This window comes from Pezoporus occidentalis, unplaced genomic scaffold, assembly GCF_034315485.1.
Source record: "Pezoporus occidentalis ecotype Australia unplaced genomic scaffold, CSIRO_AGI_Poc_V1 ctg95, whole genome shotgun sequence".
NCBI classification, from domain to species: Eukaryota; Metazoa; Chordata; class Aves; order Psittaciformes; family Psittacidae; genus Pezoporus; species Pezoporus occidentalis.
Window position 1 is genome coordinate 1,019,932 of NW_026916315.1, and position 18,442 is coordinate 1,038,373.

At 45.4% G+C, this 18,442-nt stretch overlaps 1 protein-coding gene across 4 annotated transcripts in view; it reads left to right on the plus strand.

The window, feature by feature from the left end:
• The first annotated feature begins 6,810 nt into the window (after window positions 1-6,810).
• IL1RAP (interleukin 1 receptor accessory protein) overlaps window positions 6,811-18,442 on the plus strand; it is a 51,791-nt gene continuing 40,159 nt past the window's right edge. Inside the window, exon 1 of one of the 4 annotated variants that reach the window (XM_062606275.1) lies at window positions 6,811-7,062. The gene's annotated coding sequence lies outside the window, so the exon portion shown is untranslated. Of the gene's footprint in view, window positions 7,063-7,098; window positions 7,290-18,442 lie in introns of those variants that run through there. The other 3 variants (XM_062606277.1, XM_062606274.1, XM_062606276.1) reach the window with 3 other exon arrangements.

An 18,442-nucleotide genomic window follows, 5' to 3' on the forward strand; every position in this document is an offset into this window, starting at 1 on the left:
CTGGCATGTTATGCAGACTAAGCGTTAAACCTTGGAGGTAGTTTAACTTGCAGCCTGCGGAGAACATCTTTACATTGCTGGTTAACGACTTGTGAACTTCATTGTCAGATGATGCTTTTCAACTTTGCATCGACAGTTGATGGCTCTCTGCCATGAGCCCAGCAACTGATGGGATTTGAGGATGCCTCTCGCCCTTGTGAAATTCAAGTTCATTCTTTTTCTGCTCCCCTCGCTTTCTCCCTGCAAATTTATGACTTGCTAACAAATGCATTGCTCTTGATTCCCTCCTCTTCAGTGATCTTTAAGATCTCTCATCTCATAAGGAAGAGGCAGGTGGGTGATCTGCTTAAAAAAAAAAAAAAAGTTTCCACAAGTATGGCATGTGTCTTAAGGCTGCCTATACATCTATACAATTTCTATTGACTTAATTCAGCCTTTTTGTCAAATTACATAGCAGTAATTACCTGCCCTAACCAAAATGTTTTCCTCAAGGTGCCAGCATTCCTGTGGGAGCTGTAGGCTGCTGTACACAAGCAGCATCCTTTCACCATTCTTCATACAAATTGAATACTTCCTCTGCTGATCTTTACAGCTGTTCTCTGAATACCATCCAGCATTAATTAAATATTCCTGCAGCTCACCCAGTCCTTCAAAAACCTTTGTCCAAGCTTGTTATGCCCTAAGAAGCTAACAACCGTTTTTGCACCTTTGCTGATTTTCTCACAATCCCTCTTCCTGCTACAGGAAGGAAAATAGTCTCAAAGGCTTTTGGTTTTCCCTTGAAGATGGATTTGAAAACCCAGGACTAGAAGTTACCGGAAACATCCCTGAGTCCTGCACTCTGCTTTCACAGAGCTCATGATGACATTTATAATCATCTGATTTCCATTTAAAGATTGGTCAATCTGTTAGCTTGCTTTACCCTTCCTGCATCTGCAAGGAGGCTGCTCCAGAAACTTTCCTCCTTGGTGCCTCAGGAGGTAAAGGTAAAGGGGCAGGGTGGGCCTTCAGCAGAAGCCACCCATGTCCAAGCAGCACCATTGCTGCAACACAGTGCCAGCAAAGCCAGCTTGTCCCCCTGCTCCTGCCAGCGGCGTTGGTCCATTGCAGCTGCACGGGACTGCATTGAGCTGATCTGGCGCCCAGGAAATCAATAGCAGTCGAGGTGGAAGGAATTACAGCACGTTCCTAGTAATTGTGCAAATACAAATTTATTACTCCAAAGTCTTCTGTAATGTAAATCTAGTGAGGTCAATGGAGTTAGAGCAAAACTGGCCATTTTGTTTCATCTGTTATGCTAATTTTTATAATGATGGATAGCAGCTATTAAGAGAAAGGAACTTTCAAATGCCTGGAAATACACTAACCTGGGAAATGAGCTGCAAGGATGCCAGGAATTACTTTTTGTGCAGATGGGTATTCTGCCTAACGACAGTGCTAAACGTTGCCAAAAACCTCTACCAGTGTGAACTGACAGCTCCATCAGCGTAGTACTGATTAACGGGAGCAGAGGGTCCTGCCCTTTGGTTAAAACACGCCAGCCGGTTACAGAGGAATTCCTGAGCTTGGCAAGTAACAGCATCTCCCTCCATCAAAACCTTGCTAATCTGCAGGTGCCCTCTCCAAGGATTGTGTAAGGTTTTCTGCAGTTTCTCGAGTTTGCTCCTAAAATTTTCTGTTGGTTCTTTAACCTTTCTAAGACTTACACAAAAGGATTATTTTCTTTAAGAAATCCTTAAGTTATGCACAGATACACTAAGAGTCTAAAAGTCAATGTTGCCTCATCACTGCTGAAGTGAAATCAAAGATTTAAAAGTCCATTCTGCAAAATATTTCATTTTTAGGAGGAAAAGTAAACTGTTATTGATTAGAATAACAAGCTTTTGGCATGTGCTAATGGATTTTTTTTCATTCACCTGACATGATGCTTTCTTTTTTCCATGACCATTGCAGTTCATCATTGCAGTTACTCAGAAAAGCTGGGTTTAGTTCAGAAAGAAAGACTATTGAAAAACTATTAAAGCATCAAACCACCTGCATAAACTTATATCAATACAGGAAGAGCTTTTACATTTAGGTAGGATAAAAACAGGATGTATTAAGGCTTTTCCTGTATTATTAAGATCTTTTCATTAGCTCCATTTACCCAGGAAAGACAGTGTGCTACCTTCAGTGCCTTTTCCCCTTTGCAGTGGTGTCAGCAAAAAATCAGCCAGAGAAGCGAAAGAAGAAAGAAAAGCCAGAAAACAACCCCAGAGACCACTCTGTGTAGAAATACCCAGCAGCAGGGAATTGCCTAGACAACCAAGGCTGTATTCAGACTATCTAGCTTTATTAATTTGCTGACAGCCTGCCACTTCTCACTGGCATCAGCGAGCAAGCGAGGTAAGCTGCAGCTAATTAATGCTCAGGGTAGATGCTTTCTTCAAAGACTGTTTTAGACAGATGCTGGTCTTGCCCAACTGAAATGCCAACCCAGTTTAAGTGTCCCTGCAATCTCCATGGTCAGGCAATTAATACCAACTTGGTATATTTGAATGTGTTGTGCAGAAGGATGTCCAGGTATCCTAAATATGAACCATGTCCGACATGTACTTGTAGGTCAGATAATTACCAAAAGTTGAAGCCTTTAGCAGGATGAGAAGATATTCCTCTCCATCGTTGATTCAAAATAGTTTTAGCTTGTATGAAAACAGACTCATAAGACTGGAAAATATCGCCAGCCTTAGGCTGTATCAAAACATTTGTGACAGATTTGAATGGACTTAGGTGCAAGTCATGTAAGGTCAAGTTTCCTTCTGAGAAACCATTTGCATTAGAGGTCCTACCACCACTGTAACACAGAGAAAGAGGCACTAATGAGGCATATTAACATGGGGAACAGCTATTTGTTACATCCTCAAGAATAAATGTAGATGAACTCAGAGAAGCTGTGCTTCCAATCCTTCCTTGTGCAGGGTTTTTGTAGAGATTCACACAACATGCTCACTGTGGAGTGAGATGATTTGAGACCTAGTTTGGGCACAGTATGTCAATATGGCAAAGAATATATGATCTGTGTTAGTCAAACTCATCTGACACAGATTCAGTTGTTAACTCCTCTTGCATTTTGGTATATGAGCAGTGCATACCTGTCTGAAAGCCATGCGTGCCTGCTCAGACAGGCATAGGTTCCTCACTGGAAAATGGTCTGGGCAGAAAATACTCAGCCCTTACACCCATGTGTGGGTAAGCTTCCTTGGCAGAAGCAGATGGGAGGTTCATGTGCTTCTATGTTAGAAATGTCTGTCATTCTCCCGTTTCTTCTATGTCCTGTATCTTAGGTTATGCTCTTCTCAATGCCACTTAAAACGTAGGTGTAAAACACAGAAGGCACGTTCATTTATAACTACACAGACTATAATTATGTGTAGTCTAGGGCTTGTTTCCTGAACTAGAAAGGAGGAAAAATGGGTTAGGTGGGTGTGAGTAAAGTAACAAGCAGGAAGATATCTTTTAGAAGTTATGAAACCACCTTGATTTCCCAGTATCAGAAATACTGGCTATGAACAAACAAATCAGAAAACTTCCCACAGGCTGAGTTTTGGGACAAATACAAGAGAATTGGGAACTGATAAAGGAATATTAACAAATTTCTGATCCAGCCTGGGAACTTAGCATTGTAAGCAAAAATGGAGGAGAAATATGAAGTCACCCCTACATCTTATTTGCAGAAAGATAAATGCAATCTTGGGATTACCAGGTGAGATATTTCAGTGAGAAATGGGGACTTTAATGTCATTGTATGAAGCATCAGTGAGACCTCTTCCCATTTAATATTATAACTACTTTCAGACATCCATATGCACTTTAAGATTAATTGAAACCAGAGGAGATGGAGGGAAGAGGTCTGAGGTGAATTGAGAGTCATTTAGGAAAGAAGATTGAAAAGCCAGTCCAGTGTAGCTTGCGGGGAGGAAGGAAGGAGACAAGAACCAGCTCCATAAAAAGACTTGAGTAAGGAGAAGTGAGCAAAACAGCTACTGAAATGAGAGCCGATGCTGGTGCCAGAGTATGTGGGAATAAACTGGTGCTGGACATGACAGGAATGTTCCTGACTGTCAGGGTAAGGGACAGTCTGGAATACTCTCCTAGAAGGAGTAACAGGCAGAAAACACAACCTTGTTTTAAGTTGGAGTCTTTTCATGAAAATAACCATAAACAACATTGTGTGTGACATGGCAGCGAACTGGGCTATGTAACCCAGGATCCTCCTGCGCTTCTAGTTCTAAATTGCCTAACTGGAATAGAACAGCAGCAAACCAAGGCCTTTGGCCACTTATTACTGGAGATCTGTGGAATATTTTTGCAGCAGCCGCAATGCCAACAGCTCCAGTGTCGTGGCTAAACACCAATGTATTCCTCTGCTATTTAAGTCCCCCCCGTGGTTTCACTTAGTAATGCTACTCTTTGCTCCCTGCCCAAAAATTGTGGCACAATGCTGCTTTTTTGTTTGTGCTTAAAAAATGTTTCCTATTTACTGAATTGATCTTCAAACTGTAGTATAATTCACTCTGGAGTGTAACTGTGTTGCATTTTAACCTCCACAGAAATAGCATATGCAAGTGTGGAGAGAGGATGGGATAAAAAATAGCTATACAAAAATAATCCTTATGACAGCACTGAGCCCAAGTGAGCAATATTACCCTTATTTTACAATAGGGAATTGCTGATTCTTTTCATCTGTAAGCAAATGGAGTTTGAAACCTTTCCGATGAAAACACAATAAGCAGGTGTGGTTTGGGGCTTTGCTGTCAGCTGTAGCCTTAAAATTGTCTTTGGAAACTTGGTCTTCAACCTTAATTCATAAGCCTTTCAATGAAGCCTAAAGTTGAATTCTGGCTTTCCTTCAAAATCAGAGAAAATTAACGACAGTGGCCTAAAGACCCCAATTTGCACTGGCAGGCTAGGATTTAGGAACAGTATGGATTTTCCAAGGTGTATGTGTCAATGACTTAACCTGCATTTCCAGTATTGCAACAGTGCCCGAATCCTCCCAAACAAGAACAATGACATGTCCTATCCCAGATCTGTATCTATGGATGGCAGATATTACATAGAACAAGGTATCATTATTATTATTATTATTAAATTCTTGTAACAATCACTGGAGAGGCAGAGCTACTCCCACAGCTGCATTAAATATCATGACTAAACTATGCAATCCTTTTATTATTTCATCTTCTATGAGAAAATTGAACTGTCGTATTTCAATAGAAGATTTTAAGTGCACACTTCTCCATAAGTATGATGAAAAATGCAGCTCACAAAATGTGCCTTGCTATTTCAGTTTTGCCTATATTCAGTAATGCATCCAAGTATACAGATACCTAATATAGCTCTAGACAATACAGCTTGGGTCTAGAGCTGTGCAGGTAGTATGGACAAAACATGGACTCATCTGCCCCAAGAGGGGGATAAATTAGCCTACACAGAGCCCTGCCTCGACAAGTTACTTAAATATTTGAATGGATTTGGGTTAGAGATGGCTTGAGTAGAGCTGACTATAAGCACAAGCCAAGTACGCAGATTTTCAAGGGCATTTACCACCGGGACATGAAAGCTGCTGAGTTAAGAAACTTTTTGCCTAATTTTGCTGTGCCAGAGTCCCCGGGAAGGGAAGGTGCAGGAGGAAAAGCTGTTCCTGCTGGAGCCAGCAGAACAGTGCTGGCCTCCCACTGCAACTCTTTCACAGCCTGTGGCACAGACAAGCCACCCTTCCTTGGGGTCTGGGAGAACTTCAGGTGTGCCCGCTTTGATGATCTGGGGTAGGCTGATGAGGGCTAAGACCCCCTTTTCTCAGCAGCAGTATGTGCAGTGGTGCCTCCCATGGCCTTGCAGAGAAGATGGGGAGATGTGTGGTAGCAGTGGCTCTGAGGGGTTGCGACAGGTGCCTGACCAGGCCCTGCTCTCCAGGATAGGTTTGTTGCAGAGGAGCTTCATGGGGTGGAGTGAAATTTGGTCTGCTAGATATCCTGGAACCACCTCCTGGGGATAGTGACTGACATACTGAACACAGTCCAAGTGTTGTAGCCAGTAGTGCTAAGGAGTGCTGCAGCACTTTGAATCAACAGTTCCCCTGGTACTAGAGGCTTTGGGTCCAGACATATCACTTTGATAATAGGTGGCAAAAGTGCAAATAGGGCCAGGTCACTCACTGCCAGGATGGAAGAGCCTCCTGCCCAACCTGATAGAGAGAGCTTTCATCCCTGATAAGGGCAAGGGCACTTCTACACCAGAGACTGTGCAGATTTTCCCTGGCCTCACTCTCTAGGAGAAGGTGCCAGCCCACATTCATGCAGGTTCTTCTTCCACTCCTCAGCCTCCCTATCACTTCCCTCACAGTCTGTTTCCAGGTGCCCACTCCTCATCCATTAGCCTCATCCGGGCTGCATTCGTGGCAAGGATGCAGCAAAAAGATGCCACTTGCTCGTGACAAGGCAGCACCGCGGTGCCCAGGCTCTCGGTGGGTGCCAGGGCTCTCGCCAACGAGCCCTTCCTTCCCAATCCATCGCGGAGGGGAAACTTTGCTTTCCTGGGGGGCAAGTGACTCCGGAGAGCGCGGGGACTGCAGCAGCGTTATAGTGGTACGTACTGACGCACAATGTCAGGCTCCAAAGGCTCGGGGGCCCCTCGGCCGCGCTGACCTGAGGCAGCAGTCCGCCCGCCCGCCCGCTCGCTCGCAGCACCAGCGGCTTCGAGCCGGCAGGATAGCTCGGGCCAGGAGAGGGAGCCGTGGTCCGCGCTCGGAGCCCAGCTCCTCCGGCAGGACACCGTGAGCTGCAGGAGGAAGGCCGCGGCAGCCCTTCCGCGTTGCAAACCCGCCTCTGCCCGCCCGCGCTCGCCACCCGTCGAGTGGGGCTCCCCCCGCCACGGCGGCTACCAGTTCCCCGGAGTAACTCTCCCCGCCTCCCCTCCCTGCGCTGGGGATAAGGGGCGGCCGGTGAGAGTGGGGCGGAGTCTGGGGGTCGAGGAAGAAGAAGGAGGAGGAAGAGGACAGCGTGGAGGTCCCTGCACCCTTAGGTGAGGGGTACACGCGTGTACCCGTAGGCGGGGTAGCGGGGGTCTCCGCTCCCCTCCCCTCCCGTCCGCGAACTTCCCCTCACGCAGAGGGAAAGTTTCTGGCGGCAGAGGCAGCAGGTTCGATCCCGGCGAGGCACAGCCGGCAGCAGCCTCCGCTCGTCGGCCGGCCGGGAGGAAGCCTGGGGAAGCCCGGCGTCCTCGGGCAGAGAGAGAGGCGTTGCTCCAAGGTGAGAGAGAACTTGCGGGCAGGGGGTGTTGGGAGCGAGAGCCGGGACGGGCGCCTGTGCTCCCGGAGCCGCGCGGTGAAGGACGCGGCCGGTGTGAAGGCAGATGCGAGCCGCAGCGCCGTGGATGCGTGTCTCGCCGCCTGTGCAGCATCCCCGCCAGCGCCGTGCCTCCGCACCCGGGGTGCGGAGCGGTTTGCTTAAATTCTCTCCTTTGGGTTAGGGAGATTTGGATGCTCCGAGCTAGAGCGCTACGTGCACTGGCGAATGCAACTTTAACTGTCGTCCGCATCGCAAGCTCGTGAGCTTCTGATACGTGCTCTCTTCCCCTGTTAAACGTGTTTTTTAAATGGAAGAGGGGAGAGGAAGGGATCAGACTTAAGCCACAGCAAGAAAATAAATGGGAAGAGATGCATCCAAGAAAAAAGCTGAAAGTGATTAGGGGCTGGCAGCAAGATGCCTTTTGCAGTGTGTTTGTTGGGGACAGCTGTCCCCTTATGCAAAGCATTTTTTTTGGGGGGGGGGGGGAGGGGCGGGGGGGGATATCTGGATGAAACTGGGCAGTAGGAATGCTTTTCTGGGAAAAAAAAAAAAAAAAAAAGGTGGGGGGAAGGGCAGAAAAGAGACCACCAGAGCTCCAGTGCTTCAGGTGGCCCTTTTCTGTGCCAGTGTCACTTCCCTTCATTACAGTGGCACTGCTTGTTTCTCAGCCCAGGCTGTTTCTCAGAGTGTGTCTGTGCAGTGCTTGGCACAACAGGATCCTCATCTCTGGGCCTTAGGATGTTTCTGTAAACTGGGTTATAAATACACTCTCTCACACACACTCTCTTCCCATCCCAGCCTCTGCTTTGTGAATAGCTGGTTATAATGTGTGGATAAAAATTCTGGTTTTCTGTACAGATCTTATTTTCTTGTAAAATGATGCTTTTGTTCCATGCATTTAGTTCTGTGTTCCTAGGAAAGGCTTTTTATTCCTGCATTTTGGAGATTGTAGCAAGCTCCTTTTGTAAAAAAAACCTATTTGCTATGTAATTAAAAAGTACTATTTTCCTGACACTCCGTTTTTAACTGTGGCCCTCTTGGGTAAGCAGGACTGTCACTAAACTTAAACTTCCATACACAGAAGGATTAGGGGTATTATTTATTAACTGTACTGTGGCAAGTCCATATCTCATAACTTAGAAGGCCATTTATAATAGGTTGCTTTTGGCAGCTCCAGGAGATTTACTTGCTGTCTTGTGTTCCTTGCAGGCAAAGCTTCTCCTATTTGCATGGAAAGCATCACTCCAGCCCAAGGGCTTTCTGTTGGGAGGGCTTGGTGCTGGGAAGGGTCCTGCTTTCTGTCTCCACTGCCTGCCTGTGGTGAGCAGGGGAGGGCAAGCAGAGGGGATTAATCTCCAACACTCACTCTCCTTCCTTGGAAGTAGGTACGAAGTTGTTGCTGCCACTGGGAACTCCTTCTCTGTTGGAGCAGTTAAGGATATGGGATAGCAAGGCATGCTGGGAAGGTGGGAGCTGCTGCATGGAGGTGAAGCAGGGGTCTGTGGGGTGAGAGGTTATGTTTCAAACACAATGCCCTTTGTAAGGAAGAGGACAGGTCTACCTGCACACAGCTTCCCATCACTGGATGTAGCTTGAGTTAAAGTGGTTATGAAGAACTGTGATTGCTCAAGTCTGCCTATGCCTGGTCCCTCCAGAGTCCGTGAAGGAAAGCTGGGTCTGAACTTCTATGGGATCTCTCCTTTCAGACCTTCATCACTCTGCACAGGTATCCTGCATCTGAGTATTAGCTAGTGTGCATCAGGTATGAGTACTGAGATGGTCCAGATTTGAGAAAGCTCATGCTCTGGGTCAGGTAGTGCTACTCCAAAGTGCCTGGCAGGAACACATAAGAGACTTCAGAGGTTTGAGAGAGTGATGTGGCAGCATGTTAGATGGTGCCTGGGTACATGGAGGTATGGGAAACACCTCCTTGCTGCCCTCAGTGCTGTAATTTTAAGCTCTGAGGTACATGTATGAGAAGGACGAGCCAGGGAATGTTTGTCCCAGCTTTATTTCATGAGGCCTGCATGTGCCAGCTGCTGGCACTAAGGAAGAAGCATTTCACTCCTTCAGAGTAAGAGGCCAGAACATGTTCTTTATTTCTTTTTCTCACTTATGTTTGGATTTTTATATTGGTTATTTTGGCAGGCACATTATTTATATTCATTTCCCCATCTGTCCTGAGTCCCCCACTGTTGTTAAATGTCCTCCCATTTCAGCAAGACTCCGACTTGCCAAAACCTGCTACAGAGATAACCCTTGCAGCTGGCTGTGTGGGAGAGGTGTTCCACCTTGGCTCTCAGAGCACAAGTTGTACTAGCAAGGTGGACAGTCAGGAAGATTATGACCACTTTTGTAATGTGAATGTGTTCATGTATCTGTGAGCATCCGTGCTGTCCGGTCTTTGTTTTCATCATACAGCAACGCGGAATGCTTCAAGAATAAAAATAGATATATGGAAAAGCCTATATAAGCTGAAATCTGTGAACAGTGCCATGTTATTTGGGAACTGAAATGCTTTCCACAGTGAAGCTCACAGTTCAGGTATTGCCGGCTCTCCTCCTTCCTCCCCTGCCTTTCTCTTGACACAGCTCATGGATGTCACTGTCCAAATAAGCAAAGCCAAGAGCCGTCTCCTCTGTGGTGCCAGGCTGATCCAGCCCGGCTGGTAGCATCTCTGTACCTGCTGTGCGAGAGCTGGTGCTCCTCCGGCTGCTTGAGGTGGGCCAGACGTAGAGGCAGAAGGAAGGCCAAGCTGGCTGTTATGTTTGCCTCGCTTGAATGCCCCCCTGTTCTTGCACAAGCTTGGCAGCCTGGGTGTAGCTTGGGGGCCATGCACAGGCAGGTTTCTTTCCCTCCAGGGTTTGTAACTGCTTTGTTCTGTTCCACCATCAGCAGAATGTATGTCTGAGATCTGGTAACTGCTAAACTGCAACTAAACTGCTTCTTCTGGGAGGTATTTTAGGATTTCTCCCCACACCCCAATGTTTTCACGGAGCAGGCTTATCTCACGTTTCTCAGCCCCAGTGTTATATGTAGGGCTTTTGCATGTGACAGATCCATGTGTATCCTTGGAGAGTGTAAAATGGAAACTGATTTGGGGAAATTAGTTCAAATTCTCCCTACGCTTTTGGGAATTTTTATCTTAGCCAGTGCACTTGCTACCTTCAACCTCGGAGGTCCCAATGAGACACATGCACAGATCATTATGTTCATAAATTCAGAGTCTTATTTAACAGAAAATAAAATAGAGGAACCTGAATATACAAGTGTATGTATTTTGTTATAGGGTTCCTAAAAATAGTTGCTGGTAAAACAAGATTTCTACTGCAAGCCAAGAATTGTATTTAGTCAGTCCTTTGTTAATTTAGCAACTCTCAGTTTCATTAGATGGGGGCTTTATCCCCAGGGATTCCTCTTGACACCAGTTTCTCCCAAGTCTGGATGATTATCCAATTACAATTGTAAGATAATTACAGCAAAGAGAACTGGCTAAAGATAGAACTCTCTGAGAGTGTTGGGGAAAGAGAAGGAAGGAGTGTGAAAGAGTAAGAGCTTCACTTTCTCATATAAGAGAGTAAAATGAGGAGCATTTTACCAGTCCTTAACTTTTGCAGTGAGTGGAATCAAGGTCCCCGGTGTTGACTTTGGACTTTCTTGCTTTCCTTTTTTCTTTCTTTCTACTTTTCTGTCTTTTGTTATATTCCGACTCCACATTTATATGAAAAAGTTTTATTGATTCTAATGGAGTCTTTTTAGATTTACATGTGTTAACAAAAAGGGATTGTTAACTTAAAATTTCTGTGTGGGGCAAGGAATAAGAGATTGCTGTGAATTCTGAGCTGAGTCGGGGGAGTGGAAGGTGACTTCTCCTGCGAACAGCCAGAGAACCGTTACCCTGGAAATCCCACCCAGAGTAGTGTCATTAAGAGCTACCAGCTATCTCTAGGTGGCCACAGAAGAAGATCATATTGTCATGCCTGGAAGGAGAGCTAGATGCACTCCCATCCCATGCCCATCACGGGTATTAGCAACCCTGAGCTGGTGTGAGAGACTGTCTAGTTGATTCAGAAGCATTTGACACTGCCCTCAAGCCCATTTACTCTTCTTTATTGCTAACAGCTCGCTTAAATGGGACTGGGCAAGCTTTAGTGTTTAACCTTTGCAGCTTTGGATCTGGCTTCAGCCAGCGTGGCCACAGGGCAGCAGGTTGTCTGGGTGCAAGCTGCATTGCAGCCTGGAAATACCGCGGTAAAATGCTGGTAGCTTTGCACGAAGCTCCTTGAGCAGTTTTATTGTGTGACTGAAAGGCAAAGATACAACAGGAATCATGCACTCGCACAAATACTTAAGGAGCCTCTTCAGCTTTACTGAGACAAGGCGTTATCAGAATTAGAAGACTTTAAAAAAGGAAAAAGTAAGTGTTAATACCTCTCTGCCTCTTTACCTAGAAAAGCTGCTGTGTGAGGTTTTTGTTTGTTTGGTCTTTTCTCCTCTCCTGGTTTTGCTTAATCCCTTGCATGACTGAAATTAAAGTGTAATGGAACATCTTGACTCTCTTAGGCCTGATGCTGTCCACTTCCAGCTATGTGATATTTTCAGATGTTCAGAATGTAATTCTTATCTATTCGATCAACTTGTGTATAAAAGCTTGCGAAAGTGTGACCTAAATGCTTATCCTTAGTGCTGACAGGATGCTGTGGAGCTGTTTAACTATGTATTTATAACAGTTATGCTGCTTGGTGAGAAAGACATGACGTTTTCCTCTCTGAGGGGTTATTTTTTGTTTGTTTTTTTTTTTTTTTTTGCCTTTTGCCTTTTCCTGCCTGTGATTTGTGGTTATAGTTGCCTTTCTTTATCATTTTACCTTTGTCCTAAAAGTAAATAAAGAGCAAATTACAGTTAATCTCAGTGCAGAGGAGTGAATCTTTTAGAGTGAAAAATAACTCCCATCTGTTACATTTGCAGTAGCGTTTGGGGTTTGCCTTCTACTTGGAAGGAAGCCAAAACTTATCTTGCTCAATTTAAAGTTTTCCTTGGTAATATTTAAACTGGATTTTCAATAATTTAAAAAAACAAACAGAAATGGAAATAGCTTTTCAAATTATGTTTGGCCACATTCTTAATGTGCTGGTTGCTAAAACCTGAACAGCTTTGTCATATTCCTGCTGATATGAGTTGAAATCCCATTACCAGATTCTATAGGAACAGGTTTATGACCTTATTATGGAAAAGCATCTATTTTTCATAGTAGTTTATTGCATTTCTGTGTTTCCTGCCACTGGGGCTCTGTGTGTCCAGCCAGCCAGCCCAAAAATGACTTGTTCCGAGCAAACTGCTGCTTAAGTAGTTACTATTTAAGACAGGCTCAAAGCCGAAGTTCTGCGTGGTGGGTGTGTGGTACATTTAGCCCCATCAGCTCCAGTGACTGCTGAGCTCAGGGAATTAATCTATACTTTGCACTCATATGTTATCTTTCATCTTGGAATCTCCAAGCACTTTAGAGACATTAAGATGCACAGCTGTGGTGTGAGGTGGAGAGAGGCTGTTATAAGTGTGGCTGGGGAAACAGATTTTAGAAACCTGTACTAATGCTCTCAGTTCAAGGGACAGCCATTTATAAGCTCTCTGACGCCTGATTATCAGCAAGGCACTACAGTTTTTCATGCACTACCATTGGTGATTGATGCCTCTGTAGGTTTCATGTAGATTAACCAGAAACTCACGTTGCTATCCTAAACTACTAGACTGTTTTAAAATCTTCAACCTTAGAGACTTACAGGAACACAGTAAATGGCAGTGGCAGGAGCCCAAATTTCTAGCTGTTTTTTTTTGCAGAGGTTAGCCTTGTTGTAAAAAGCAAATCCCACAGGGAACCAAAAGTAAAACAATCTTAGATCTGTCCCAGCATAGTAACATCCAGGGCCCCACCTACATAGATTTACCATCAATCTGTTGATCCAGAGCTCTGGGATCTATAAAATACTTATTCTGACAGTAACATCCTTATAAATCCACTGTAATACAAATAGTTGGATTTGTTCTGTTGAGAAATAGTTGCCTCCCTTCAAGAAATAGCTGCCTCCCTCGTCTTCCTTCAAGAACAGACGCCTCTCAGCCCTTGTTTATAAGGAGGGATCCAGATAGCGGGAGGAGGATGTAGGTGTTGCTGCCCAGTGCAATAACATCATGAGGTTGTGAAGGTCTTGTAGGCATCCAACCTGTTTCAATGAGCACAGATGTGCTGTTGGATCCCAGAATGTGTTGCTCTAGCAAATTGTGCTGGTTGCATTTGATCAGGACAGGGCTGATGTGTTGAGGTGATTGATGAATGTTGCTAAACTTGGACTCCACCGGAGTAACATCACCATGGACTGGGTTGCCTTTCACCCTCATCCATTCTCCTGCAAAAATAGCCATAGCCTCAGTGCATTTACCTTTCTTCACCTTCCGTTGTTCTCTTTCATGTTGCTATGTGGACTTTATGGAGGCTCTGTTGCACACACACAGATACCCTTGACCTAAACCCATGGAGAAGTGAAAAAGCTTTTCTTGAGGTTTACTGTATCCTCTTCCCATTGCACAGGGAATGTGCATCTAGGCATTTCTTGGCTGCTGAATAGCCCTGGTTTGTGGCTACCCAGGAAGGCAATGTTTTCCCCTTTCTAAGGTCCCCTCCATGGCCCTTGTCTGCAGGTGTAATGACTCTGTAGTTGGTGACAAGAAGTTTCAAAGAGCAAGAGGGAAACTCAACCCACCTTTCTAAAGACACTTGGTGATTGCTTCCTCTTAATGCAAAGAGGTGAGCCAGCTGAAGGCTAGAGTCAGTGCCTATTTGAGAATATGAAGGCTTCTGCTTCCTGGCACTGAAAGTATTCAGAAATGGAAATTTTTGAGACTTTTCAGATTTTTGTCCCTTTGTAGCAGGTTTTTATCACAGTGCGGTTTCCTCCTGTTGCTGCTCCTTGTAGCCCTTGGAAATGTCAGCAGTGCATATATTGCCTTTTGTTTGTCATTCAGGTGGAGAAAGGAATTCATTGCCCTCATGAGATCAATCTTATTCTCCCCAAATAATTAATATTGATGACAGTCACAGCATACTGCTGCCTGCAGCTCTCTCTCAAGCTTACCACTGTGTAGGTGCTGTAGGTCACAGAGCAGACCTTCTTGTAGGAGGCTCCTGGGCTTGAAAATTCAGGGTGCCATTTTTCAAAGGTTGAATTTAGAGCTGCAGTGATGGGGTCAGTGCAGGCAGAGCCTGAGCAAGTTCCCTGTCATGGTGCAACCTAATATTTGCAGAAGGAAATGTTAGAGGTGTGGGGAGCAAATGCGATACACATGACATGGGAAGGATTGTCATGTTCTGTTCCTCTTTTCTTCCTTTTCTCTGTTTGTACCCAGCTTTTTCTAGTTCCCTTTTCAGACCACAGCTGTACTGTGCTGACCAGGAAGGGGCAGGCATGCAGAAAATTGCTCTGATAGTGACCAGTAGGACCAAGGTTAGGAATGTGGGGGTTTGAAAGGACCTCTGGATACCTGCTTGTAGGTGGCGTGTTGTCCTGGGCTTTCAGTGCCTTTGCTGTTCCTTCTTTGATTGCTTTAAATTTTGCAGTGGATTGATGTGTAAAGCACACTTACAGAGCAGCCTCAGCTGGAGGAGGGGGAATGAAGCATCCTCACATCTTATTCTTGTTTACTTTTTCTCATAAGGCTAAATGTGATTAGATTAACATGATTAATAAAAATGTTAGGTGTGGAAACACTGTGTGGCCCTAACTTGAAAAAGGAAAAAACTTGACTGACTTGCTTTTACCCCTGAATGTGTTGCTTATTCCAGGATACCTGGAGTCACTTGAGGAAATCCTCCTCTTATGCCACAAGGAGAGTTGGGGATCAGGCTTTCATTACTTGGCAGCAGCATGGGTAAACCTGCCAGCGGTGCTGAAGACATTGCAGTCTGCCTGGGGATTTTGTGGCAATGGCACAGTAAAAGAGATGCTTGGAAAGGGGAATGAAAGACAGTGGTGTTGTGCTTTGGAGCACAATTGTGCTTGGAGGCTTTTTTTCCTGCTGTGTCCCTCTCTAGGGGAAGAAGAAGGAGAAGGTGTTGGTTGAATACAGAGCAGCCACCCTGGGAACCGTGTTTGCAAGCACTGAGGGCTGTAAAGGGGGGGAGATGAAGTGAAAGAGCAGGTATGTAGCTGGCAGAAAGGGCTTGAACTTAAGTAACTCTTGGAACTGAGAGCCTATAGCAGCTGGTGCTCAGCAAGGCCGGGTGCAGCCTTTGTGGCAATAGGGATGTGCAATGGGGCTGCAGAGCACTGGCTGTGCCAGGCTCGGCTTGTGAGGAGATGCCTCTCCTGGGAAAGCTGCTCTTGGGGTTAAGAGTCTCAGGTGAGTCCTGTGAAAGGCAGTAAGCCCAGGTGATAACTCTGCTCGAGTGCATTGTATTCTCTGGATTTAGTGACTTGGGCTGATCTAGCCTGGGGTTGCTGCTGTGCAATCTGTTGCACAATGTGGATGTGCTGATATGTCCACAGGGATAGTGGAATAACCTCGTAGGGAGGGCATTAGAGTTGCTTACATCTAAAAGCTATTAAGGTTGGGAGGCAGAGTGTATGAATTAAATGCTTGTTCTCAGATGTCTCCAGGGACTCCATGAAAGCTAATCAGAACTCTTCCAGCTAGGGAGGAATCTTACTCTGGATTCCTTAAGTCTCCTCAGGTCTTTTGAGCCATGTTGGTTGCAGATTTCTTTTTTTTTTCTAATCAAAGATTAGTTTGTCAGTTTATTTCCCGGTAGCACAATATGTGGGTATTTCGCAGAGCTCTCCTTTCACTCTAACATTGCCGTCCAAAATAGAAGTATTGTGTTTGGCTTCGTGGAAGGTCTCAGCTCTCTTTGAAGCTCTGTTGGAAGCTTTTCATTCCCTGGCTTATTCAGACTTAAAAAATAGACTGTCTTGGTTGGATACCTTTTTCTTGAGCACAGAAGTGCTCTTGTAGACTGGTGTTTGAACTGCTTGGTGGCCAGCATGTATGCATTTGTAATCGGTGCTGTTTGATTTCTTAGCTCTGGCTCTACCTGCCCCTCTTTAGCCCACTTCACAGATCTCTTGGTGGCAGTCCCAGTGGTTTATTTGTCTTGTCCAGGTGTGCATATATTTTGGAGAGGTGACAGATTATTGAGGTAGTGTATTTTAAATGCATGAAATGCAGCATGTTCTGCCTGCTAAACAGCTGCCAGAGTATAATCAGCAGTACACTGGGCTCCAGCAGAGCAGTGTGCAAGATCTGTAGCATTTCTGCTTTGCCAAGCCCCGAGAAGACTGCAGGAGAACTGCAAAGGGAAGGAGGGGGAATACTGACTTTCTTCAGATATATTTTCAAGCTCCCCCGTCCTCTTCTTTCCACATGTCTATGTGGTGCTTTTTGCTTTTCTCTTGAGAGGGGCAAAAAATAGCTGCTTCTTCTAAATTCTGATTGTTAGTGTTAAATCTGTTGAGCGAAAAGGATGCCAGTGCTGTAGCCCCCCAGTGCTAGGAGCCAGCGCTTTCAGGTCCTGTGTGATGGTGGCCTGGAGAAGGAAGCTCTGGCAAATTAAGACAGAAGGTGCTTTGTGTTAAATGATGACTCCATCTGACTCCCACTAGTTATTTCCACCCCCCACAAAAGAAAGTGTTTAATAGATGCTGTGATTCTAAATGGCGAAAAAGTTTCAGTTTGCTCAAATGTAAATGTTTCCTTTGAATCTGATTATAGAAATTACTTTTATAATAGAGATGTTTCAGATCAAAAGCTTTTCGGCCTCCTGTCATTGGGCGTGAGACAGCCTGATGAGTGCAGTCACCCTGGCAAAAGTAGGACTGACCATCCATCTTGCAGGTTTGTGCCTTGGTTGTGTCGCCATTAGATGCACTGACTGCGTTGCATTCATGGCTCCTGTGATATCCCTGATTACAGGCCAGGCTTCAGCCCTGGCTGATTCCTGATGAAATGTGCCTGGCTGTTATGAAGCTGCTGCCAAGAGAAATTGGGCTCCCTGCTCTTAGGAGAGATGCGAGTGTTTTAACAAGGACAGCGCTGGGGACTCTTGTTTGGTCAGCATGTCTGCATTTGAAGTGGTGAGCGTGGCATAGTGTGCACTACGGCAACGAAAGTGCTCTGAGCTGCTTATGACATTCATCATCAAACTGTCATTGGTTTCCACCCCATTCTGTTCCTGGAAGCTGTCTGGGAAGGAAATCTTTAATGAATGTGCTAATTCCTCCTAGAGGGAAAAGGCTGGACTGCTGAAACTTCTCGCCTGCCTTTCTACCCTCTCTCCAGGGATTTTGATGTAACGCTGTGTTGCTCAGGAGGGCTGTCTGCAGGACTGGCCAGCTCAAAGCAGGAGTGGTCCTGCTCCAGGCAGGGGTGCAAGTGGAAATGCTGAGGCTGCAGTGAAAAGCAGTGCCATGTGGTACCCACACAGCCTCTGGAGGAGAGGCAGGTCAGAGAGATGCTGCGCAAATCCTGGCTAAGTGCCACCAAGATGGTTTATGCTACAGTAATTCCTTCTTTTGCCTGAATTACTCCTGCACATACTGAAAAGCAAAAGTGTTTCCTGGAGAGCTGAAGGGCCTTTTCCCACTTTCCATTAGTGTTTTTGCTATTACTTTTCTGCAGCTACTTTTGCAGGCTGCTCTTTGCCTTTTGGATTCTTTGAATTTACTTGGACTGTACATGCATTTTCTCCTTAATAAAACCCAGCAAACTCACAGAGCAGCTTTCTCCAATGCTGCTGTGTGATGATGCAGGAACCCAGGGCTCATGGGCATGCAGCAGTATGGGAGTAGAGAAGCTGTGCTCCTCTCCTGAACACCAGCCTTGTTCTACAGCCCTTCAGCTCTGTTCAGTGCCCTTCAATGCAGCATTGAAGCAAAGCATTTCTTAAGCTAAGGTTTCTGCTAACCTTCCTGTGTCTGCATCTTTTTCCTGAGGCCAGTCCTGTGCTCTTGAATGCTTTTGACTCAGAGGGCTTGGTACAGAATTACGTAAAGAAAATGATATGTAAACCCAGCTCTGGCTGATGTTATTTTTTTCCTCTTTCTGAAACTGCTTTATTTTAAATG